At 35.5% G+C, this 26,392-nt stretch overlaps 1 long non-coding RNA gene across 1 annotated transcript; it reads left to right on the top strand.

Annotated features, from left to right (window-relative positions):
- The first annotated feature begins 337 nt into the window (after positions 1–337).
- LOC123618375 (uncharacterized) lies at positions 338–16,111 on the top strand. Its single transcript, XR_006726811.2, has 2 exons — positions 338–473; positions 4,690–16,111. It is a non-coding gene; the product is annotated as an uncharacterized LOC123618375 (long non-coding RNA).
- Positions 16,112–26,392: the final 10,281 nt, after the last annotated feature.

Genomic DNA, 26,392 nt, shown 5'->3' with positions numbered 1-26,392 from the left:
CCCCACACACTCACACGGGGAGCGACGCGTACCCTGCCCGCCCCCAACCGCACAGGCCCGGCCCCTTAAAGAGACACACACCCGCCGCGGGCCCGCCACCAGTCGGCGCGCCGGCAGCTGCAAGTCGACCTCAGGCCGGAGCGGGAGGGGCGGGAGGGGTGCCGCGCAGTCCTCCGACCCGGCTGGACCTTGTCTGCGACTTCCCGGAACAATAAGCCCCAGGGCCGGAGTGCTGTTGGCCTGCCCCGTACCGAGAGTCACTGCGCCGCGACCCCTCCCTCTGGCCCGCGGTGGCGGCGGGGCGCTGAGGCGTGACCTGGTTCAGGGTTGTTTGCCAGCGACTTCGGGGGAACAGCCACTGCCCGCCGGGACACTAGCCTTCCTGCTCCGCCGCCCTCGAAGACCTACGCTCCAGGAGCGCCGGAGTCTGCAGCGGCGCCGAGGGCCCCTCCCCCGGGCCTGTGGCTTCTGAGGTAAGGCGGTCGCCGCTTCTCCTGTGCCTCTCGCCCCTCTCTCCTTTACTTCTCGCTTTCTCTCCCTCTTGCCTCCTCATCTCGTCCCCTCAGCAGGTATGGAAACGGAGCTAGGCCGGGAATTCGCCGTATGGCCGAGCTCTAGGGACGTCCCCTCGTCTCTCCTGCCCCCTCCCCACTCTGGATCGGCTGGAGCCCCTCCGCCCACCTCCTGGCGGCGTCCCCTCCTGTGTTCTGCCCTCTCCCCAACATCTGGGAGTTGTGACTCGTCTTCTGCGTGGTTCTTAAGGCCTTGGAGGAAATGTCTTTGAAGAAAAGGTTATTAATCACTTTCCTGCAAAAATGACATGGGAAATTAAGTACGATAACTTGAAAGTGCTGCGGGTTTTTAGTTATTTTTGGAAAGGGAAACAAGAATACATAAAGCCATTAGCTAAACCCTCAGAACATTGAAGAGTTTATGACAATTGGTCATTTTGAAATTGGGGGTTCATGAGATCAGATTTTTTGTTGTTTTTTCCCCACTATAATTTTGAATCGAATTTTACCAGCAAACAATTGGAAGGTGTGTGTGTGTTATGGACTGAATATGTATTCCACCCCCCCCCCAAATTCATATGTGAAATTCTGTCCCCAATGATAATGGTATTAGAAGGTGGGGCATTTGGGAGGTGATTAGGTCGCGAGAGTGGAGCTTGAACGAATGGAATTAGTGCCCTTATAGAGCCCAATGAGCTCCCTCCTCCTCTGCCCTGAGGATATAAGGAGAAAATGCAATCTGCAGCCCAGAATAAGGCCCCAATCAGAACTCAGCCTGATCTCCTACTTTCAGCCTCCAGAACTGTGAGAAATAAATTTCTGTTGTTTATAGCCACCTAGTTTATGATATTCCATTTTAGCAGCCTGAAGAGTATATGAGACGAGATATATTCTACTAGCTCTTTTTTATATCCTATATGTGTGTGTACACATGTATACACATAAATGTATATACTGGCAGTGTCTATTAGTACTTTATCATCATCGTTTCTCAATTGAGGATTATTCTGATGGGTTTTTTTTTCTGGTTTTTAGACATAGCATCCAGGTCCAAAACTTATCTGACGCCCTTGGTTTAAGTCTCCCATGGCCACTTCTTTACGAACTACGAATATTACCTAATTCCTCTGCTTTTTCTCTTTGTAAGATGAGAATATTAATGTGGACAGGTCCTCATTGTTGTGAGGATCCAATGAGATAGTATTTGTAAAGCTTTAAAACTTCAGTAAGTGTCAGCACTTAGACATAGTACAGTGGTTGAGAGCTAGTTCTACCTGGCATTGTATATCAGCCCTGCCACTTTGTAGCTATATGACATCAGGCATAGTTACTTTTTATGCTTCCAGTGCCTTCTCCGTAAAATAGAGGTATTATCCACTGCACAATGTTGTGATTATTAAATTAAAATATAGGAAATACTCTTGCACAGTGCCTCTCATTGAGTAAGTGTCCAGTAGATGTTTTATTTCATGTTTTGAAAGAATAGATGGGGACCCTGAGCCTTAGATGCCACACAGGCCATTGGGAGCCACTTGACATTGGGCAGACAGGAAAAGCTATTTTAACTATAGGTAGAAATGGCTAAAATACTGTAAGTATGAGGTGATAAGGACCTAAACTGAGGTGAGTGAGAAAAAGCAGTCAGTTACAGGTTTCCTGTTCCTGAAATAATGAAGTGAATGGGTCTCTTGCAGGAAGTGCAGCTAGTCTCTATAATACCTGGTCTGAAGATAGCATTTTTCCGGTCACCACCCAATGCAATAAGCATATCGAACCATGGGGGGTCAATGGGAAATACTAAGCCCCAAACATAAATAAATGAACCAAGTTTTTATAGGCAAGATTGGTGGAAGATTGAGTACTATTAGATGCCATCATCTATTATTGTACTAGGAGTTCTTTGTACACATATTTTAAATTCAAAGAGAATCCATCCTCAGAACACATACTTGGGCCTGGTCTCTTGATCAAAGCTGTAGGATAATTTAGTCTTTAGACTATAATTTCTAGATATTGACCATCTCCTATTTTCTTACATAAAGACTTCTATAATTATGTTTGAAGGAAAAATGTCAAAAGTCTTAAAGTGAAACATTATAAGAGGCATTCTATTCTTAGAGTACTAGAACTATAAAAAAAACTTCATAATTGCTCCTGCCATTACTGCACCTGTAGGCCCAGAGCACCTCCATCTCAGGGGACCCCAGGGTAACTAGTAGTGACCCTGAAACAAAGTTGACTCGGGCATCTCTTGCTGTAGGGGAGATCTTAGGCCAAAGATCAGAGATTGCTCACGGTTATGCTCTCAGTACCTGGAAGGGAAAAGAAAAAAATCTAACTGATGTGGAGGGGAGAGTGCCAGTTGATTGAGCACTTTCTCCAAAACTAGTATTTGTAAACAAAATTGTGGAGGTAATATGTTAACAAGACAGTTCCTAGGGCTGATAGAACACAGAGGCAATAAAATCAAGACAGTAAGGTACCCTGAGGTACCACAGGGTGGTGCCTTTTTTCAATGTGTCCAGGCCAAAGCTCCACTGCCTCAAATGGGAACCTGGCTAAGGCACTAAGAGAGAGAAAAGGTTGTTTCCCTTTGAACCTACAGCTGGTGCTGAATGGGGAAGCTGCCCCTATCTACTTATCCTTGCATCTTCCCATCCCATTCTTACCTCACCAAATCCTTCCCCCAAGTGAGGGTTCTCGGAAGACTGTGTTCCTCAAGAGATGTCAACTTGGGGAGGACATGCAAGCCCTAGGCCTTCAGTCCTATGACTCCTCAAAGTTCCTTACTTTCCATAGAGGGGACAAGGTTGACAGTGGCAACGAAGCCAACGTGGGCAGCATAAGCAGCAGTGTGGGAAACCGCATCTCTACCCATGTGCTCCCACGAACACCCTCATGTTGGCAGAGCTAGGCCCATTCCCAATGGCTATAGGCTGTGGTTAATGATGGCCGGCTCAATGTATAAAAGGTTGAATTACTATCAGAGAGGCAGTTTGGGAGTATACATGAATAATATACACAAGGCTGGGTTATATCAAGATTGAATGTTTGAAAGTTGAGCTTGCCAGTACAAGACTTATGAAGATCACAACAGTTTATGAGACACCTAATCATTTTCCTTGATTATTTAAATATTATCTTGAATCTATTCCCTGCTATTAGTAATTCTGTCATCAGTTTGTTCTTTTTCTAGTCCAGTGTTCTTTTGAATAGAGGAATTGTGTTAAATATTCCAAAAATGTATTTTCCATTTGGTCTCTAGGAAACCAAAATTGGCTGTTAGGGTAGTTGCATATTAACTGTAAAATCATGACTACAAACAGGTGCATCCTAGCATTAGAATAGAAACATGATTTGGGTGCCTATAAGCTGTAATATACAGTTTTTAATGCTGATTTACTGCTCAGTTTTAATAGGTCAGTATGTCATTCTGTTGTAACTGAAAATAATTATTTTCCATTAATTGAAAGTACAATGAAAAAGATGGTTTTGAAAATAAAGTATATTACTCTACAAATGAAAGACTTGAATCAAGTGGTTTAAATGTGTATTTATTCTTCTATAGGATAGAAATATATATAATCAACATCTGAGCATTTGAGATGTCTGAGTAAGTACCTAGTACATGTGAACTAGTAGCCATGCAATAAAAAATAAGCTACCTGATAAATTTATGTAGATACATGAGGCTCAACAGAAGTGAAAGTTATTTTAGATATAACCAGTATACAAAAGAAAGGCAGCATCATTTAGAATAATGATTAACTGTTGCAAATGTCACACTCTTTGGCCCTGGAATACCTTGGGGAGGGGAGTGTAATTACAATTGATTTTTATTCATGTTTAATCTACACATCTCAACACAAGTTAAGAAGAATGTAGAAAACAATACACGACCTACATTGAGCCTTATTACGTACATTATTTGTATCAAGCCAGAACTTTCCTATATATATAGTGTTATACTCTATAGTTGTCTTTTCTGTTCCATACTGCTTTGTTAACTGACTTCAATTACATAATATGTCTTACCTTCCCAACTCTTATAAGTTTGTTGTAGGCAGGAACATTATTATCTTTTTTATTTTGTAATATTTAATGCTATACGTATCAGGTGTTTAATGAATAATTTGCTATTTTTTTGAAAACCTTACTTTTTTTTTACTTTTTTTAGAAGCTCTTGAAGTGTTCACGTTGGAGTTTTCTGTTGGAACTAGATTGTCGAGTGGCCAACAGGCTGCTGACATCTACACAAGCACTCTCTTCTATAAAGTTTCATTGATAAGCTCCGACAAGCCAACCATTTCATTGGATTTGAAAGTACTGACTTAAGAATTGCATACTTTAACCCTCAAGTATACAGGAATACTGTTATTAGGTAATTTTTTCCCCAACATATGTTAATCTTGTCTTCTCTACAAGATTATCAAGCACTCAGGCAAGTGATGATAGTGTTGTTTTATTTTGGATCATGACACCCTTCCAGAGAACTCATCTCCTGAGCTTCTTGTTGCTCTTCCCTCCCAGCCTTGCCTACCCCAGCAGAGGATGAAACTGCTCAAGATTATCTCAGTTTTACAAATGAATAAACCAAAGATCTCAGAGGTTAAGTCACATGTCTAAGAAGTTGTAGAGCCAGGATTTGAACTTGGTTATCTGATTCAAGACATTTTAGACAAAAAATCTGAAGTTTGCCACCAACAGAACATGATCTCTGATATAAGAAAAAATAATAAGCAAAGAAATTGGTAAATAAGTGGTTAAAACTAAAAAAAATACTTAACATAAAAAGTAATAATAATAATAATATATAATTTGTGTGGTTAATGAAGCAAGATAGAACTAATATCCTGAATAACAAAAGTTATAATTTGGAAGTGGGATGGGTAGGTTGATGATTAGATTTGAAGTTTTCCAAGATCCTTGTATTGTTCAAGAAGAGGATAAAAATATAGATTAACTTTAAGCTTTACTCTTAAGTATACAAGCTAAAATATCTTGAGTAACAACTAAAAGAGTATATCATTTCCAAATTAATAGATAAAATAGATTTTTTTAAAAAACAAGATACAAAGATAGAAAAAAGAAATAGTAAAACAGAAACTGTAAATAATATGGCAAAAAGTACAAATATTTCACTAATTAGAGTAAATATAAATATAATAAACTCTCCAGTTAATAAAATAAAAATAAAATGGGACAAGAAAATAAAATCCAACCATATTCTATTTTTGAGACATCCTTGAAACAAAGAACACAAAAAGATGTAGATGGATAGAAAAATATGTCAGGCTTATATAACAGGAGAAAGCTGGTAGAGCTATGTTAACATCAGACAGACTAAAAATAAATGAAAGTACTAAATAATGGTAGAAAGGTCAGGGCCCAAAAACTTCGGAATTCTAAACAATGTATGCACCTAATTACAAATCCTTATAATATAAAAATCAAAATTTGACAAAATTAAAAGGAAAAATGAGTGAATTTACCATTATAGTAGAAATTTTAACACACTTCAAAATAGTAACTAGATCTTACTGACAAGAATCAGAAGATATGAACAACATAATTAAGATTGAATTAATGGATACATTTAGTGTTGCCCTATACAATTAGATCATTCACATCCTTCTAATGCGCATGTGGAATGTTTGTGAAAATTGATCACATGTAAGCCCAGGTAGTAATTTTCAACAAATTTCCAATGATGGTTGTTATATAGGCCACATTCTCTGACCACCATTCAATTAAATTAGAAATTACTATCTAGGAGGAAAAAACACATTTCGAGTTTCAAAAAGACACTCATGAATAACTCGGTCAAAAAAAGTCACAAGGGGAATCACAAAATAATTGGATCTAAAGAATAATAAAATAACTAAATAGCAAAATTGTGTAACATAGCTAAAGCAGTAATTAGAGGGAAATTTAGAAATGTAAACACTTATGTTACAGGGAAAAAAGACTAAATTAACAAATTAGGTGTCAAACTTAAGAACTAAAGTAGAAGTAAAGAAATAGTATAGATGAAAGTACAAAATTAATGAAAAAAATAAAAGGCATACAATGGAGAAGATGCACAAAGCCAAGAATTGGTTCTTCTAAAAGACTATTGACCAACTTCTGACAAATTGAGAAAAAAAAATACAAATAATGAGAAGCAGGACAAAACTATGGAAATTGCAAAGATTATAAAATTAACCAAAAATGAACAATTTGATGCCAATAAATTTGAAAACTTAGTTCAACTTGGACAACTTTCTAAGATAATACAAATTAGCAAAACTGATTCAATGAGAAATGGAAAACCTATTTCGTCCTAGAAGCATTAAAAAGATGAATTAGTGATCAATTTTCCCTTGAAAAAAAGGAAATGAGGAAAGGATAGATGGACAAACAGACCCAAACAGACAAAAATAGGACAAGAAAGAAAAAGTACAGGCTATTCTCATTCTTGAATAAAGATGCAATAATCCTGAACAAAATACTATAAAAGCACATCTAGCAAATAATTAAAAAGGTAAAAATCATGACCAAGTCAAATTTGTTTCAGGAATGAAAGTTTGGGTTCAATATTGCAATTTTTTCTGTATAATTCATCATATTAACAAATTATGTTGTTGTGTTAGGCAGAATAATAGCTCCCCCCAAAATGTCCACTCCCTAATCACTGGAACCTGTGAATATATTACCTTAAGTAGCAAATGCACTTTGATGTGATGTGAGTTACAGACCTTGGGGTGGGGAGGTTATCCTGGATTATCTGGGCCCAGTCTAATCACAAATCCTTAACAATAGAAGAGGAATGCAAGAGGGTTGGTTGATCAAAGAAACAAGGACAAGGACTTAACATGCCTGTTGCTTTTGAAAATGGAGAAAAAAGGGCCTGATCCAAGGGATGTGACAGCCTCTACAAGATAGAAATGACCCTCACTCATTTTATAGCTAGCAAGAAAACTTTGTGGGGCCCTGGTCCTACAAACTCAAGGAACTGAGCAGCAGTCCAAATGAGCAGGAAGCAGATTTTCCCCTAGAGCCTCCTGAAAGGAATGCAGCCTGACAATACTTTGTTTCTAGTTCAGTTAGACCCATACTGATGACTTCTGATATGCAGAACTGTAAGATAATAAATTTGTGTTGCCTTAATTTTCTAAATTTGTGGTAATTTGTTACAGTGACATTCAAAACTAATACAGATGGGATGACCAAATACTTCTTTTTTAATTGAAGTATTGTTGACTTACAATGTTGTGTTAGTTTCGTGGGTACAGTATAGTGATTCAGTTACTCATTTATGTATTTATATTCTTTTCATATTCTTTTTCTTTATAGGTTATTATAAGATATTGAATATAGTTCCCTGTGACATACAGTAGAACCCTGTTTATCTAGTCTGTATATAGTAGTTTGTATCTGCAAATCCCAAAGTCCCAATTTACTCCCCCCCTTTCCTCTTTGGTAACCAAAGATTTGTTTTCTATGTCTGTGAATCTGTTTCTGTTTTGTAAATAAATTCATTTGTATCATTTTGTTAGATTACACATATAAGTGGTGTATGATATTTGTCTTTCTCTCTCTGACTTAACTTCACTTAGTATGATTATCTCTAGGTCCATCCATGTTGCTGCCAAATGGCATTATTTTATTCTTTTTTATAGCTGAGTAGTATTTCATTGTATGTATGTGTATTATATACGTATATGTATATATTTACATACACACCACTGCTTCTTTATTCAGTCATCTGTCGATGAACAGATTGCTTCTATGTCTTGGCTATTGTAATTGGTGCTGCTATGAATATAGGGGTACATGTATCTTTTCGAATGAGAATTTTCTCCAGATATATGCTCAGTAGTGGGACTGCTGGATCATATGGTAAGTCTATTTTTAGTTTTTTAAGGAATCTCCATACTGTTTTCCATAGTGGCTGCACCAAATTACATTCCTACCAACAGTATAGGAGGGTTCCCTTTTCTCCACACTTTCTCTACCTTTTATCGTTTGTGGACTTTTTAGTGATGGCCATTCTGACTGGTGTGAAGTGATACTTCATTGTAGTTTTGATTTGCACTTCTCTGATAATTAATGATATTGAGCTTTTTTTTTTCATGCGTCTCCTGGCCATCTGTATGTCTTCACTAGAGAAATGTCTGTTTAGGTCTTCTGCCCATTTTTTTATTAGATTGTTTATTTTTTTTGTTATTGAATCTTTTGAGCTGTTTGTATATTCTGGACAGTAAGCTCTTGTAAGTTGCATCATTTGCAAATATGTTGTCCCAGTCCATAGGTGGATAGCCAAATACTTTAAGATGCAGGAAATTGTTTGTTAAAATTTGATAACTATTATTAATTTTTTTAAAAAAAGAAGAGAAATTTTTTTAAAAACTTAGCAAAACAGGAATAGAAGAATACATCCTTAACCTGACAATGAGTATCCACCAAAAAGACCTAAAGCAAACATTATACATAGTGGCAAAACAAAGTATTTCTTTCCAAACTGAAAATAAAATGTTTGCTGTCACTATTTCTGTTCAACATTGTACTTGAGTCCTAGCCAGCAAAATAAAACAATGAAAGAAATAAAATATGTAAAGCATCAAAAAGATAATTGTCATTTACAGGTGTTGTGATTATCTTCTTAGAAACCCAAAATAATTTACAGAATAATATTTAGAATTAGTGACACTTTTTTTAAGAGACACACTTTATTTTATTTATTTTTTTATTGAAGTATAGTTGATTACAATGTTTCACTTGTACAGAAAAGTGCATATATATGTACACATATTTTTTTTCAGATTCTCTTCCTTTATAGGTTTTTACAAGATATTGAATATAGTTCCCAATGCTTTACAGTAGGTCCTTGTTGTTTATCTTTTTTATACATAGTAGTGTATATCTGTTAATCCCAAATCCCTAATTTATCCCTTGCCCTCCTTTCCCCTTTGGTAACCATAAATTTGTTTTCTGTGTTTGTGAGTCTATTTCTGTTTTGTACATAAATTCATTTGTATTCTTTTGTATCACTTTTTCACATTTGCCAGATTAAAAAATCAACTGCATTTTCATAGTCTAGCAGTTAGAAGTTACAAAGTACAAGTCAATAAAACATACCATTTACAAAAACAATATTATTTTGTTAAAATTAACAAAATATTAGAGCTGGGTTATCCTTCTGGAAAGAGGGTAGAAATGGATCCTTATTACTTCATATTTTACCCAAAAATCAATTCCAGATGGATTAAGACTTAAATATAAGAATTTTAGCAAAAGCTGAAAAGGTTTAGAATAAAATAAAGAACATAATCCTCCCTCACTATCCACAGGGGATTGGTTCCAGGACCCTCCCAGATAACAGAATCCACAGGTGCTCAAGTCCCTTGTATAAAATGACATACTGTCAGCCCTATATATCCCTGATACTGAACCCACATACATGGAGGGCTGATTGAAATAACACTATCTTTGGAACATGCCCTTGTGATAGGGAAAATTTTCTTAAAATTCAAAGTGCAGACCAAAGAAGGCAAAATTCAACTCCCTTGAAACCTTGTCATCAAAAGACAAAAAAATGACAGTAAAAATAATAAACTGGAAGGAAAGCTCTGCAACACACAACAACAAAGTATTTAGAGCTCCACAACAAAGTATCAGTAGCTACTAACCACAAGTGGTTGTTGAGTAATTAAAATGTAGCCAGGCCAACTTAAGATACACTGTTAATAAAAATACACACCAGATTTCAAAAAGTTAGCACAAAAAAAATTTGTATATTTGTATTGAATACATGTTAAGATGATATTTCAGTTAAGTAGACTGTGTTAAGTAAAAAAATATTAAAATTAATTTTGCCTGTTTTCACTTTTTTTTTTAATTGAAGTACAGTCAATTACAATGTGTCCATCTCTGGTGTACAATATATGTCCCATCCATGTGCATACATGCATATATTCGTTTTCATATTTTTTCCACTAAAGTTTATTACAAGATATTGAACATAGTTCCCTGTGCTGTGCTATACAAAAGAAATTTTTATTTCGCTTTCACTTTTTTAATGTGGTTACTAGAACATTTTAAATTATATTTGTGACTTGCATTTTCTTTTTATTGAGCAGAACTGATCCAGAATATATAAAGAACTACTGCAAATCAATAGGAAAAAAGCAACCCAATGTTTTAAACTGGCCAATATCACAGAAAAGGGAAAATTAATGGCTAAGGAACATTTGAAAAACTGTTCCAGGGAAATCAGGCACTATCCACTGTTAATAGAAGTATTAATTCGTACAGTGGCTTTGGAAAATGATTTGGCATTACCTAATAAACTTAAATATGGGCATACCCTACAACCCAACAGTGTATATATATCAGATATATACACTAGAGAAACTCTTGCACAGGTACACCAAAGGCCATTTTCAGGAATGTTCATAGCAGTATTGGCAAATGTCCATCAACTGCAGTGTATTTATATAATGAGTGATTAAACAGCAGTGAAAATGAATGACTCTTTCAGTTATGCCTATGAAAATGGTTAAATCTCTGAAACATAATGAGCAGGAGAAACAGGAATAAAATAATACATTTTTTCATTCATACAAAGTTTTACAAGTCAAAAACAATAGATTGTGTAGGGAATTAAACATAGCAGAACTCAAGAAAGTAAGAGAAAAGTAAAGAATTCAGGACAATTTTTTTTTCTAAAGGGGGAGGTATCATATGGGGATACCCAGGAGGTTTCAGAGACTAGGTAACTAGGTGGTAAGTACATAGATATTTGTTTTATTGTTATTTTGCCTACTGTATGATTAATATTTCTATCTAGTTACTATTTCATAAGAATTTTGTGTACATGTGTCCTTTGACCCAGCAAATTTTATTTCTGAAATTCTATTTCATAGAAATAAAAGTACTTGTACATAGATTAAATGTACAAATGTATTAATTGTATCATTATTTGTGGTGGGGAAAATCAAGTGAAGGCTTATAAAGGAATGGATGAGTATAGTTCAGAATATCCATACCAAGGGGTATTGAAAAGAATGTCATTGAAAAGAATGAATTTTCACTATACTAGATGCTCTGAAGAAGTTTTCATGAAGTTTTGAGGTTTGTTGAATGAGAAAAGCAAGATGCTTAGACTTATATATACATGCATTTATTTATTTGATTTTATCATTATAATGAAAGATATGAGCAGATGTATGCTATTTAGTCAAGTTATCTTGAGTTAGGAATTGGTGGAGGAAGTGAGAGAAAAAATTAAGGAAAAATTACTACCCACACCCCAATAATATATGACATTGACTATATATATATATATATATATATATATATATATATATATATATATAGATCTATCAATAGATAGATATATAGATGTTTGTATATATTTAGAGCTCCATTGAGAAATTAGAAGAAAAAAGTAGAGTTCATTCTGTGTCTATTGACTTACAGGGCTGTCAGCTGGAAAAAGTAAGTATGAGGAGTCTATTTCTGTTAAACCAAGATATGCATATTAATGTTAGTCTTTGTGTAAGTATATCCAAACAGTGAGAAAGGTGAAGAAAGATATACACTAGTCTATTAATATTGTTCGTGGTTTGGATGCAGGGACTGAGGAATCAAAGATGAATCTTAAATTTTTTACATCAACTTCTGGATCACTGGTAGAGACTTGAGACTGGGAGAAATAGGTTAAAGGATGTGGGATTAATAATAAAGGTAGGGAACATATAAAGATAGAGAATGCTGGTAAGCATTCAAATGGAGATAACCACTGAGCAGTTCAAAATACCAGTCAGGAATTTAGAGGAATGCTTATAAGAAAATATAAATTTTGGAGTCCTCAGTATACAAGCGATATTTAAAGCTATAGGACTGCATGAGATCTCCTAGGAAAAAAGTACAACTAGAGGAAAAAGCAGATTAAAAACAGTGCTCAGGATTGAGCATTTGAGAACATTAGCATTTATAGGTCACAAAAAATGATAAGCCAGCAAAGGGACAAAGGTGAAGTTAAAAACAGTGTGTAGCCTCGTGGAGGCCATGAGAAGAAAGCTTTTCAATGAGTGAACAAAGAATTTAGAAGCAGTATTGCTTCCCACTCTCAGCTACTTTTCAGATTTATCCTGTATCAGTTATCAATTGTCAGGCATAGTGGGTGGCCAGAAGTCTGCACTTCCATCCAGTAGGAACAAGGCAGAACTTCCTCTGGGGTGTCAAAGAAGGTGAAATGGGAAACCTGAAATGGGAAACCTCACCTTGTTGTGAGAAGGTGGCACCACATTCCCTGCTGGCCTAGTGTCAGAGGGGTCCTGCTAAAATAGATTTACATAAGATCTGGAGTCTCATAATGCTCTCAAAGTTCAGTGTACAATTTTTTAAAAATCATCATACCAAGCAGCAGGAAGATTTCAAATTGATGAACATAATACAATTTAAAAAGATGCTGACTTCAAGATAAATTAGATATCAAAACTATCTGACAAAGATTCTAAAGCAATTGTCATAAAAAATTCTTCAAAAAGCATTTCGAACACACTTGAAAGAAATAAATAGAAAGTCTCAGCAAAGAAATAGAAGATATAAAGAAGAACAAAATGGAAATTTTTTTTGCATCCTATTTTTATTGAAGTATGGTCAGTATACAATGTTGTTTCATTTCTGGTATACAGCATAATGTTTCATTCATACATATACATATACATTCATTTTCATATTTTCCTTATAGGTTACTACAAGATATTGAATCTAGTTCACTGTGCTATACAGTATAAACTTTTTTTTTATCTATTTTGTGTATAGTAGTTAGTATCTGCAAATTTCAAACTCCCAATTTATCCCTTCCCGCCCCCTTTACCCCCTCAAATGGAAATTTTAAACTCAGTGGATGACCTCAACAGCAGAATGGAGAAGACAGAGGAAAGAATAAGTGAACTTGAAGACAGAACCAAGAAAACTACCCAGTCTGAACCACAAAGAGAAAATAGACTGGAAAAAAACAATGAACTGGTCCTCAATGACCAGTGGAATTATAACAAAAGATCTACATTTGTGTAATTAGAGTCACAGAAGAAGAGGAGAAATAGAGTGGAGCTGAAAAGTACTCAAAGAAATGATGGCTGAAAATTTCCAAATTTGTCAAAATACATAAACCTACAAATTCAAGAGGTTGAACATATCCCGGACAGGATAGACCTAAAGAACTAGAAATCTATACCAAGGTTCATTGTACTTAAAATTCCAAAAACTAAAAACAAACAAAAATCTTGAAAGCAACAAGAGAGAAAACACGTATAGGGAACATTTTTTGAATGGCATCAGATTTCTCACTGAAATCACGGTGGTCAAAAAGAAATGGCACAACATTTTCCAAGTGCTGAAAGAAAAGAACTGTCAGCTCCAAATTCTACATATGGTGAAATTATCTTTGGGGAATGAAGGGAAACACAGAAAACTTAGAAAAACTAAGGATTTTTCACAACTAAACCTACTATGAAATTGCTAAAGAATGTTCTTCAAATATAAAGGGAATTATTAAAATAGAAACTTAGACTGTCAGGAAGAATGAGAGCATAACAGAAAGGGCAAAATATTAGTAAATACAATAGACTTCCTTTTCTTAAGTTTTATAAACTATATTTGACAGTTGAAGCAAAAAAATATCAAATATTATCTGATTTGGTTCACAGTGTATATAGAAGGAATATTCAAGACAATTATAAATAGGGCAGGGTAAAGGGACTTAAAGGGAAGTAAGGTTTCTATACTTTATTTGAACTGGTAAAATGTTAAAACAGGTAGACTGTGATAAGTAGTGTATGTATAATGTAGTATCTAGTGTAACTACCAAAAAAATCTGTACAAAGATACAACAAAACACAATAAAATGGAATTCTCAAAAATGTATATTCCATTAACTCACAGGAAGAAAAGAAAAGAAAAAAGGAAAAAACAGAAGGAACAAACAAAACAAAAAATAAAATGGCAGACTTAAGCCCTAACATATCAATTAGTACATTAAATGTAAATGATCTAAATATAGTAATTAAAAGATAGATATTAAGAGAGTGAATTCTTGAAAATCATGACTCAACTATATGAAAAGGCAAAGGAACTAGAATAGTCAAACTAATTTTGACTTCATTAAAATGTAAAACTGTTGTGCTACAAATGATATTATCAAGCAAGTAAAAAGATGACCCACTGAATGGGAGAAGAAAATTGCAAGTCCTATATCTGATAAGGGATTTATATCCAGAATATATAAGAACTCTTACAAGTTAGTAATAAAAAGATCAATAACCCAATTTTAAAATGGGCAAAGGACTTGAATACACATTTCTCCAAAGAAGATATACAAATTACTAATACTCATATGGAAGAAAAAATCTCAGCATCACTAATCATTATGGAAATGCAAATCAAAACCACAATGAAATACTAGTTTGTATCCACTATGATGGCTAGAATAAAAAAGACAGAAAACACTAAGTATTGACAAGGAAAAAAAGAAATTGGAATTCCCATATATTGCTGGAAGGAATGTAAAATTATGAAGCCACTTTGGAAAATAACCTGGAAATTTTACAAAGTAGTAAATATGGAGTTAATATACGGCCCAACAATTCCACTCTTGGAGTAATAAAAAATGCATTCACACAAAACTTGAACATGAATGTTCATAGCAGCATTATTCATAATAAGCAAAAGTGGAAACAACCCAAATATGTACATTAACTGATGAATGGATAAACAAAAGTGGTATATCCATACAATAGAATATTATTCTGCAGTTAAAAGGAAAGAAGTCTGATATATGCTACAGCATACATAGATGATGTAAAGACTCTAAGTGACAGAAGCCAGCCACAAAAGACCACATATTATATGATCCTATTCATGTGAAATGTAAGAATATAGGCAAACCCATAGAGGCAGAAAGTAGAGTAGTGGTTGTTTATGGCTGATGGAGGTGGGCTGGAGAAATGAGGACTGACTGCTAATATATACAAGGTTTTTTTGTGGGGGGACAAACATTCTCAGATTAGATTGTGATTATGGTCTATTGATACACTGAAATCCATTGAGTTATATTCTTTAAATGGGTGAATTTTATTGTATGTGAATTATATCTCAATAAAGCTGTTCAAGTTTCTGACTGGGGCAGCTGTCTCTCCCCCTGATCTCATCTCCCTTTTCCTTCTCTCATCAGTGTTCCTGCAAGCCCTTCCCCAATTCTGTTACCATGTTCATTTCAAAAGCTCAAATGAGGTCGACAATGCCACAGCAGACTTTCCACAATGCTGTCACATGGCGGAGCATCCCAGGAGTGCCCTGGGTGAAGAGGTGACACCCGCTGCCTAGCATGTAGTGAGTTCTTGGGTCTTTTATGTGGATGTAGTGGAAGGTCAGGTGTGTGGAGCATGTGAAGGTTTCTTGCTGTTTTGGGGAGGGTGTGTGGGGCATTTTTGTCTTGGTTTCCTACAAGTTCCATGAAAATGGTTCTCTTCAAAGCTCATTGTTTCTGTCATGGTTTCCATCTGTCCTAAGCAAGCCATTTCTTTATTAAAAGCCCCATGTTCTCTGCACTATTTGGCCAGCATAATTGCTAGTAACAATTCAAAGCAAAGAGTTTTAACCTGATGGCATGAAATGTATACATGAGGGTGGTGTTTTGCGTATATTCTAATCACTATATTGCTTTTTTCTGTAAAACAACCCATAAGCCTTTAACTTTTAAAGAAAATGAAAAAGGTTAGTGTTTGGGGGGAACTGACCTCTTCATAAGCCAACATATTTAAGCTGAATATATTTTAGTAAACCTTATGGTTTTTCTCAAAAAAAAAAACCCCACAAACTATTTAAAAGGAAAAAAACCACAGATAGAAGAAACAATTGTATTTCTGTACTAGCAATGAACAATTGGAAATTGAAACTTAAAAAACAGTATCATTAGCAATAATATAAAAATATGAACAACTTGGGGATAAATTTACAAAGGATATGAACGACCTGTACACTGAAAACTATAAAATACTGCTGAGAAAAATTTTTAAAGACCTTATAAATGGAGAGATGTAGATTCTTTATGATTGAAAGACTCAGTATTGTTACAGTGTCAATTCTCCCCAAATTTATCTGCAGATTAGGTGCAATACCATTTAAAATCTGAGGAAACTTTTTTGAAAACATTCACTTACTGATTCTAAAATCCACATAGAAATTCAAAGAACTGGAACAGTCAAAACAACTCTGAAAAAGAATAACAAATTGGAGGGCTAATCCTGTCTAAACATAAGAGTTATTATAAAGCTACAGTAATCAAAACAGTAAATAAAAACAGTTGGTTTTGACATAAAGATGGGCATATATATTAAAGGAACAGAATAGAGCGCCACAACAAACCCCACACATTGTATAGACAACTGATTTTTAACAAAGGCATAAAGGCAGTTTAGTGGAGAAGATACCATTTTTGACAAGTGGTACTTGCACAATTGGACATCACATGCAAAAATGAACAATCTTGGATCCATATCTCACACCGTATGCAAAAATTCACTTTAAATGAATCATAGACCTAAATGTCAAAACTCAAATTACGAAACTTCTAGAATACTTCTAGAAACTTCTTTGTGACCTTGACTTAAGCAATAAAAGCACAGTCCATAAAAGAACAAATTGGTAAATTGGACTTCATCAAAATTAAAAACTCCTGCTCTTCAAACGACACTTAAGAAAATGAAAAGACAAAGTACAAACTAGGAGAAAATCGTTGCAACACATGATAAAGAACTTGAATCCAGAATGTGTAAAGAACTCTGAAATCAACAATAAGAAAACAGCACAATTTTCTAAATGAGTAAAAGTTCTGAACAGGCACTTCATCAAAGAAGATATCCAGTCATTGAGGAAATGCAAATAAAAAATGGAACAAGATACAATTACACACCTATCAAAATAGCTAAAGTTAAAAAAACTGTACCAAATACTGGCAGAGATATATTGTGCTTTCTTCTGGTGGTGGGAGGTGTAAGATGCAATAATTTGTCTTTTATTTTGGAGGTGATGTCCCAGACTACTGGACCCCTAAAAATTTTACTGATGTGGTGGTCCCCTGAATCTTCATAGGATTTATCTACCGGAACTTAAGTCTTACCAAAGACTCCACTATGTTAGCCATTTATTGCTTATTTGGTCCAATAAGCATGATGTCATCAATATAGTGGACCAATGTGATAATTCTGAAGAATGTCCAGTTTTTTGTATCTCATTATATTGTAATTTGACAGAAGTCAGGAAAGTTCAAGATAGCTTTGGGCAAAACTGTAAGTGTGTACTGTTGTCCATTTCAAATGAATGTGAACTATTTTTGAGATTAGAGATTGATGTTTACAAACTGTTTTAACTCAATTGTGATATGCACAGCTTCTGTATGTTTATTTCAGACTGTTTAACCGTAGCATATGAACATAATCTGACATAGCCAAGTCCTCCATGTGGTAGACACAATTTTTTGTCACTTTATCCCTCTGATACAATCTAATTTCTGCCTTATCAGATAGCACTTACAACTACATATATCTCAGAGAGAAAACTGGTATGTACACTCCAAAGAAGTACAATAATTTTCCATGCTTTTGTAAAATTGAGACCTGGTGTTCAGATGTTACTGAAAAGGCTAATTTTTATTGAGTTACACAAATGTTAGCTTTTTCTGCTGTTTCATTTAACCCAAAGACGTTTCATCCCTGCCGTGAGAAACCTAAGCAAGATGAAGTTAATCCCAAACTTAGAGTAATAAATTAGTAGATTTCTTTTTTACTCTTGTCAACATCCTTTATTTTTATTTTTTGGTTTGCCAGTTAGGCACTAGAGAACTTTTTCAAAAAAGTGTTCTCTCAACAGCAACTTACTGAATCCTCTCTATATGCCAAACCTTGTGGGTAGAAACACAGGATACAAAGGTAAGTGAGGTAATCTCTGTCTTTGGGAAGCTCTCAAAGTAACTGGGGAAACACTTCAGTTAAGGGACAGTACTGAGTACTGAGATTGAGAGTACTGTACTGAGTACAGTATTGAGAGTACTGTAAAGATGGTACCAGCATGCTGAAGGAAAAGGAAGTGACTCTTTCTGCCTAGGGGAGTTGAGAAAAGACATGATACATAAGCTGAGCACTGAATAGTGAACAATTATTTATCTGACAAAAAAGGAGGCAGGTGAGGGCATTTCTAGGCAGTGAACATTAGCCTCATTAGTGAGTTTGTTAGTAACTTTGGACCATACGAAGCCAAGGGGGTTGTTCTCTCCTTTCCTACAGAGAACCAAAGCAGTGGTCATACAGCTTCATGTGCTAGGTTATGAGCATCTGAATGACTTAACATGGAAATACAGCAATGGAGCAGCAGCTAACCAAGGCAGGAGCTAAGGTGAAGGACTGCCTAAAATCATTCTTAAATACATGCTCATGCAAAAATGTCTGGCTCACCTGACATGTCTGGCTTTCTAGTGTTTGTACTGTGATGCAGTATCACAGCCATAAGGAATGAGCCTTCCATTCCCTTGAAATACATTTTCTAAAATTTAGTCCTTTACAAATCCATGAAGAATGAGGAATCCAATGACAATTTAGATTTGGGCTCCTTACTGGAGTGAGGGCTGCTTATTTTTCCCCAAAGGATGCTTAACAACTCTTGGTAGTTAGGATCATCAATGGTTGAATCCTGGCAAAGTATAATTTTTAAAATTGTTGAAAACATGATTCAAAAAAATATAGAATGAACGTATGTCAAAGATTTATTAACTTACTAATAAGGGACACAGTCAGATAAAGCTGGTTAAAAGAGCATGTTGAGGAACTGGATATTCACAGACATTTATAAAGGAATACTAGGAGGAAACAAGGAATGTTAGAATTAAAATGTTAGATTAGATATAAAACTGGTTCATATCCAGCAGGGCAATTAAACAGACCCGTTAGGGTTATCTTTTCTACTGGATAATACCTAGCATTTAACTTCAGATTCTAAGCCCATAATTGATAGTAATAACAATTACATTCCCTTAGGTTAAGTAAAGAAATAACTTGAAAAAGACCACCATCCCTCTAAATTCCCTGTAGTGCATTGAAAGTACATGCCACCTACCTTCTTGCCTTTTTTCCAAGTAATTTTTCTTCACCACACTTCATATTTATTCAGCAGGAATTTAAGCCATCTCTCCCCACCCTGCCCCCTATCTGTCCCAGCATGCCTTTTTTTCTTTTTCTTTTTTCTTCCCACTGCAGACCAGCATGCCTTTTTTAATTCATTTGCTCTCTACACCTTTCTCTCCATGCATTTCACACTCTTCTACCTCAGAACTATTGCCCACCCTCTCCTGTCAACAAAAGATCTTATGGTTCATTGCCAGAGATCAAGGTACCTCTTATCCTTCAAGGGCAAAGGCAGTTGGCACCCTCCCCTCAGGATCAGTGTTGTAATGAACTGAGTCACCCTTAACACTCTTCCAGATTACTTAATATCAGCCTTTCTTAGCTGGTGTAAAAAAAAAAAAAAGTTCCTTGGGATTTCACTATTTTATTTCCTTGGAACCTCACTAGAGACAGCCTGATGAAAAACTAAGTCTTCAACTATTAAGGCATTTGGTCCTGTTTAATTGGATTTTATAGCTTGGGCACACCTGCACTAAAGCTTTCAAATGAAATGTGCATTTTGTTGCATGAGCCTAATCTAAAACTGGCCCAAGGGGACATTTTGTATAATTAGTGGAAAATTCATGATATCATATTGAGACTTAAATGACTAAATTCAGCTTTGATTGAATTTTTGATTCAAAAAAAAAAATCACAAAACCTTGAAAGTTGGACCACAAAAAAAGGGATGACAGACTATTAACTCTGGCAGTTGATAATGGGACGACTGCATATCCACATGCAAAAGAATGAATCTGGACTACTATCTCACAAAATCAACTCAACATGGACTGAAGATCTAAATGTAAAAGCTGAAACTGTAAAACTCTTAGACAAAAACATAGAGGTAAATCTTCATGACCATGAATTTGTCAATAGTTTCTTAGATATGATACCAAAAGCACAAGTAACAAGAGAAACATTTACTGGACTTCATCAGAATTGAAAACTTTTGTGCTTCAAAGGACACTATCACGAAAGTGAACCCACATATGAGAGAAAATATTTGCAAATCATATATCTGATAATGGACATGTATCTAAACTACATAAAGAACTCTTAAAACTCAATAATAAAAAGACAAATAAACAATTAAAAAATGGGCAAAGGATGTGAATAGACATTTCTCCAAAGAAGATATTAAAATGGCCAATAAGCACATGAAAAGATACTCAACATCATTAGTGATTATGGAAATGGAAATCAAAACCACATCCACTGGGATGGCTATAATAAAAAAGATAACAAGTGTCATATAGCGTGTGGAGAAATTAGAACCCTTATACACTGCTGAGGGAAGATAAAATGGTATAGCTACTTCGGAAAACAGTCTGGCAGCTATTCAAAAGGTTAAACATAGAGTTACTATTTGACCCAGCATTTCCACTCCTAGGTAAATACCCAAGAGAAATGAACATGTATGTCTACACAAAAACTTGTTCTTGGCTTGTAGCAGCACTTTTCATAATAACCAAAAAGTGGAAACGATCCAAATGTTCATCAACTGATGAATGGATAAACAATTGTGGTATATCCATCAATTAAATATTATTCATCTGTTTTTAAAAGGGTGAAATACTGATACATGCTGCAATATAGATTAACCGTGAAAACATTATGCTAAGTGAAAGAAGTCAGTCACAAAAGACCACATATTGTGTGCTTTCATTTACTTGAAATGTTCAGAATAGCCAAATCTCTTGAGACAGAAAGTAGAGTTGTGGTTGCCTGTGGCTGGAAGAGATAAAGTGAGGAAATAGGGAGTAATGGCTAATGGTACAAGGTTTTTAGGGGGCAACAAAGTGGTCTAATATTAGATTGTGGTGATGATTGCACCACACTGTGAATATCCTAAAAAGTGTAGAATAGCTGTGACAGACCATATGGTCCTCAGAGCCTAACACACTTACTGTGGAGCTCTTTACAGATAAGTTGCCAATCTCTCCCTATTTATAGTAAGTTTTAAATTGAAAAGTATGAGTCCTTCAACTTTGTCCTTCTTTTTAAAAATTGGTTTGACTATCCTGGATCGTTTGCATTTTCATATAAATTTTAGGATCAATTTGTCAATTTTGCAGAAAAGCCTACTAGATTTTGATAGTGATTGTGTTAAACTTACAGATCAAATTGAGGAGATCATTTTTAAGTTAATCTCAAAATGTCTCAGATTTTATTAGTGAAAGCCTCATTAACTGTCTTCTATGTCCTTCTGATAAGAACCGTATCATTCTTTGAGTACTTCCTTGCTTTCTGGCATAACTGATTTCCAGCTCCTTTCATACTTTTTTTTTGTCACAGCCCAGAAGTTCTGGTTCTTTCAGTGGAAGATTTAGAAGTCAAATGGTACTAGATCTTGGTCCATTGTTATTGGGGGTATTACTGCTCCAAAGCCTTCTCAGTGCTCAGAGATAGAGTATATTTGTATACAAATAAATAAATATATAGGTAAATAAATAAATCCCCTATATACACACACTTACATCTATATTATTTATTTCTATGTCTATATGCATATATTTATATATTATATATCTATATCTATATTGACATTTATGAGTAGTTCACACTGAATCCTCTAATTCTAATCCAATACCACAGAGTTCTTCCAATTTTCTTCCTTTCCATATTTGTAACTCCCTTCTTTGACGCTGAGAAACCTGGCTTCCATCTTTCTTAATACACCTATATGATTGTATATTTTATGTAGTTAGATAAATAGATACTTAGCTCAGAGGACTTAGCTAATGCTACTACTACTGCTCAGTGTCCAGCCCAACCACAGCAGAGACCAATGATATGACACTATCCTTTGAGGACTCCCTGATACGACTCCATCCCTCAAGGAGTCAAACGACCACATTGTGTCATGTTGATAATAGGACCCTTTCAAACTGGAAGGAGAATCAATTAAACAACTAGAATTGACACATATTTCCTACCTGCAAGGCCGTGGCCAGCATGACTATCTGAGGACTTTCAAAGTGTTTGATCTACCGACGCAATATTTGTGTAACAATACATGAGACCAAGAATCCCATTTCACAGCAGGGAAGAGGTGCAGTAAGGAAATGACACCTCACTACCCAGAAGCTACCAGCCTAATAAAGCAAATGGAAAGGCCTTCTGAAGGCACAGCTGCAGAGCCAGCTTAAAGATGATATCCTCCAAAGATGAGAAAACATGTACAGCATGCTGTATTTAGCCAAATAGCAAAATGCCTACCTCGTGATCACTTCTGACTTCCCTGACCTTGTCATCAATGATCACATGGTACCCCTGGACATCAGCAACCAAAGTCCATCTAGTGAACCAAACTCCTGCTTCACTTGATGACTCTTGTAGGTAGAATAATGCCCTCCCCCCCCAAAGATGTACATGTCTTAATACCTGAAACCTGTGAATATGTTAGGTTACATGGCAAAGGGGAATTAAAGGTGCAGATAGAGTCAAATTTGCCAATCAGCAGATTTTAAAATAGATTATCCTGGGTTATCTGGATGAGGGCAGTGTAATCACAAGGGTCCTTAAAAAGTGAAAGAAGGAAGCTGAAAAGGAGGGTCAGAGGGAGACATGACTACAAAAGAACCAACAGAGAGGTGGCTTTGAAGATGGAAGAAGGGGGCCATGAGCCAAAGAATGTAGGCAGCTTCTAGAAGTTGGAAAAGGCTAGGAAATGTATTCTTCCCTATTGTCACCTTGATTTTAGCCTCATGTCAGACTTCAAAATATAAAATAATAAATTTGTATTGTTTCAAGAGGCTCAATTTGTGGTAATTTATTACAGCAGCAATAAACAACTAATACACTCATCAAGAGATTTCTAGGTCTAACAACAGAGTGAATCTTGTGAAATAATATTTATGGTATGGAAAATCAATTAAGAAAATGCTTGATGAGTGTCCTTGACAATGGAATACACAAGGTAATGACCATGAGTGGTTTGGTAATCATAAGCACACAATATTTTGTAATCAGATGTTTGTTCAGACAGTCTCTTTAGTGCAGTAGGATATAACAGAATTATTAGTCAAAGGTAAAGAGTGGGTTACTTTCATCATTTTTCTTCAGGGCAGAGACATTACCTGACCTGTCAGAGATTTGGGAACTGCCTTGTCATGCATATACAAGTTGCCCAAACAAGATGAAATGGCAGTCATGAGGTATTTAAATATAATGACAACAAGGAAACTTACCACTGTTTTTCAATAATAATACCAGCATAGTAGGACTTACTAACAACCAATCGTTGCTTACGACAAAATTATTTTGCTGAAGCCTGGTAAAGAGAACTGAAACCAATTTAATTTCCTGTCTCTGGGTTAAGAAATACAGAAACCAGACATAACTTTCCTGTTCTTACACTAAATAATACTGAGAATAAGCAAAAATAACTATTTGCTCCAAGAAATACTTGATCCTAGACTATGAACTAACAAAAAGCTTACTTATGAAAACTAGTATTTTACTCATTGAGACTTGCTTAAAGACTGTTGCCTCACTGTGCCTACCAATCTAAAATTATTGTTATAAACTCTGCCTAGTCTCAGTCAGTTTCCTGCTTTACAAAACTCTCTTTAAAACCACCCAGTTTGGGCCCTAAAGCCCTGTAAATATCCTCCCCCTGACTTTCTGAGAAATTATTATGCCTTTGTCAAGTTGGCATTCTCTTTAACACTGTAAATTTAATAAATTTAACTTTATTGATTAACAGGTTTTTAAGGGGTCTTGTGGAGAGTCTGTATTCACTAGAAGTAACCTTGAGAGTGCTAGTATACCTTCTATTAACCCTCCTCTAAAGATTCTTCTATATCCCCACTCCAGGGAAGATTCTGAAGTTGGTGTGTATGCAATGGAAGCTAAGTATCACATGGATATTCAAAGACAGTTTTTTACCTTAAACACTAGTCAGATTTCTCCATAGCCACAGTTCTAGGTCCAAGGTCAAAGGAATCTATTAGAAATTAAAATATATAAGTGAAAGTAGCAATGTTACATCTGATATTTAGTGTTTTCTTCAAGTAAAGCAAAACTCTTCAGTTTGTGTGTTTGCTTCAATGAAATTGTGTCATCGGCTTAACCTCAAGCCCAGGAATTGAAGAGGAGATAAATCTTCACCCAGTCAGTTGACTGTTAGAAAGGAAGGAAACTTTAGTAACTCTATGACAACAGTCAGCTAAACACTTTACTGCAGAACCTATGGAAATAAGATGGCTCCTCTACTCACCTTTGCTAAAATTTAATGTCTGGTATCTCAGAAGTACACATAGAATTGAGCAGCCCATGGTGCTTGGAAATTACAATTCCCATAAGTATTAAAATGTAAAACTTTTAAAAAATTGATTAATAAAATAATTCTAATTGTTTGTAAAAATTACTACATAATAATAAATAATAACTTTAAAATAAAATAATTCTAATTAAAACTTGCATTTGAACAAAATGCCTATGGTACACTTCTGGTATACACAATTAAAATTGTTAAAGGTATTGCCAAATTTTTATCCAAATGTTTGCACTGATGTATAAAGTACATACCGATATATACATGTTTAAGGCTCTGGAGATACACTACGTAATTGTTCTCCAAAAAACGTGAGCCAGTTGATTTTCCAGCACTGAAGTAGAATGTTAATTTATCTGTTGTTAAAAGACAATTTTTCAAAGAAGTTCTAATTGTGAACAGGAATAATAATTGGTATTTATAGAAGAATTCAAACATTGCAAAGTCTTCATAGATATTAACTCGCCTGGTCATTTTAGCCTCCCTGTAGCAGGGAGGGTTGCTTCCCCTATTTTACAGATGCAGAGATTGAGCCTCAGAGAAGTAAGGGCACCCAGAGTCACAGACTCTCAGTGGTAGCATATGGACTTGTATGTGATTCTTAGATCCTGTGTTCCTTTTTCATGTACCTGGCCACATACGTAATCATACTCTCTATGTTCTCAGCCTCTTTGAGAGCCTTCCAGATCCCTCCTTTAGCCCCTCTAGCCTTCTGCATATTTAATAGAAAAAATAAAGAAGATATTCTTTGAATTTAAAGGGAGAAAAATCACTTTGTTTCATCCATAAACAACCACTTTGACATTTTAGTCTTTTTATTCATATATGTGTGAATATCTGTATAAGATATAATTTTCAACTGATACGTTAAACTGCCTTTATAAAATCACAGCTTTCCACAACTGCTTTTATAGAATCCGGAATTTATATTTAGAAGAAAGCTCGAGGCCTTTAATACCTTTCTTCCTTGTTTGAGGACCTTGACTGGGTCTGCCCAGACACTGCTTACATCCTGCAAGGGCTAGAAGCCCAGTTTGCACCAAGACCATCCATTCCAGGGTTGGAAAACTCTTATCCCATTTTTTCCTACTGAAATGACAGAAGTACCCCTTTGGACTTCTATTCTCAGATTGAATGCCCCTGATTTTCATGATTATTTCTTGCTTGATGGAATTTTCAGTGTCTCGTGATGCTGGTCACCCTCCCTTGGGGAGTCTGTCCACTTATAACACTGCCTTCAGCCCCGAACAAGTGCAGCCTGGCAGATGTGATGTGCAGGGGCTACTACCCTGACCCCAGACACTTGACCTCCAGTAACACTGACCAGGATGTCACTGGGTATATTTTTAGTAGCTACTTTTACTGTAAACTTTTGGATTGGTCTTAAAAGTCCA

The sequence above is a fragment of the Camelus bactrianus genome, chromosome 17 (assembly GCF_048773025.1).
Source record: "Camelus bactrianus isolate YW-2024 breed Bactrian camel chromosome 17, ASM4877302v1, whole genome shotgun sequence".
Classification (NCBI taxonomy): Eukaryota; Metazoa; Chordata; class Mammalia; order Artiodactyla; family Camelidae; genus Camelus; species Camelus bactrianus.
Note: the sequence above shows the minus strand (reverse complement) of the source record. Positions and strands in the feature narration are given on the sequence as shown.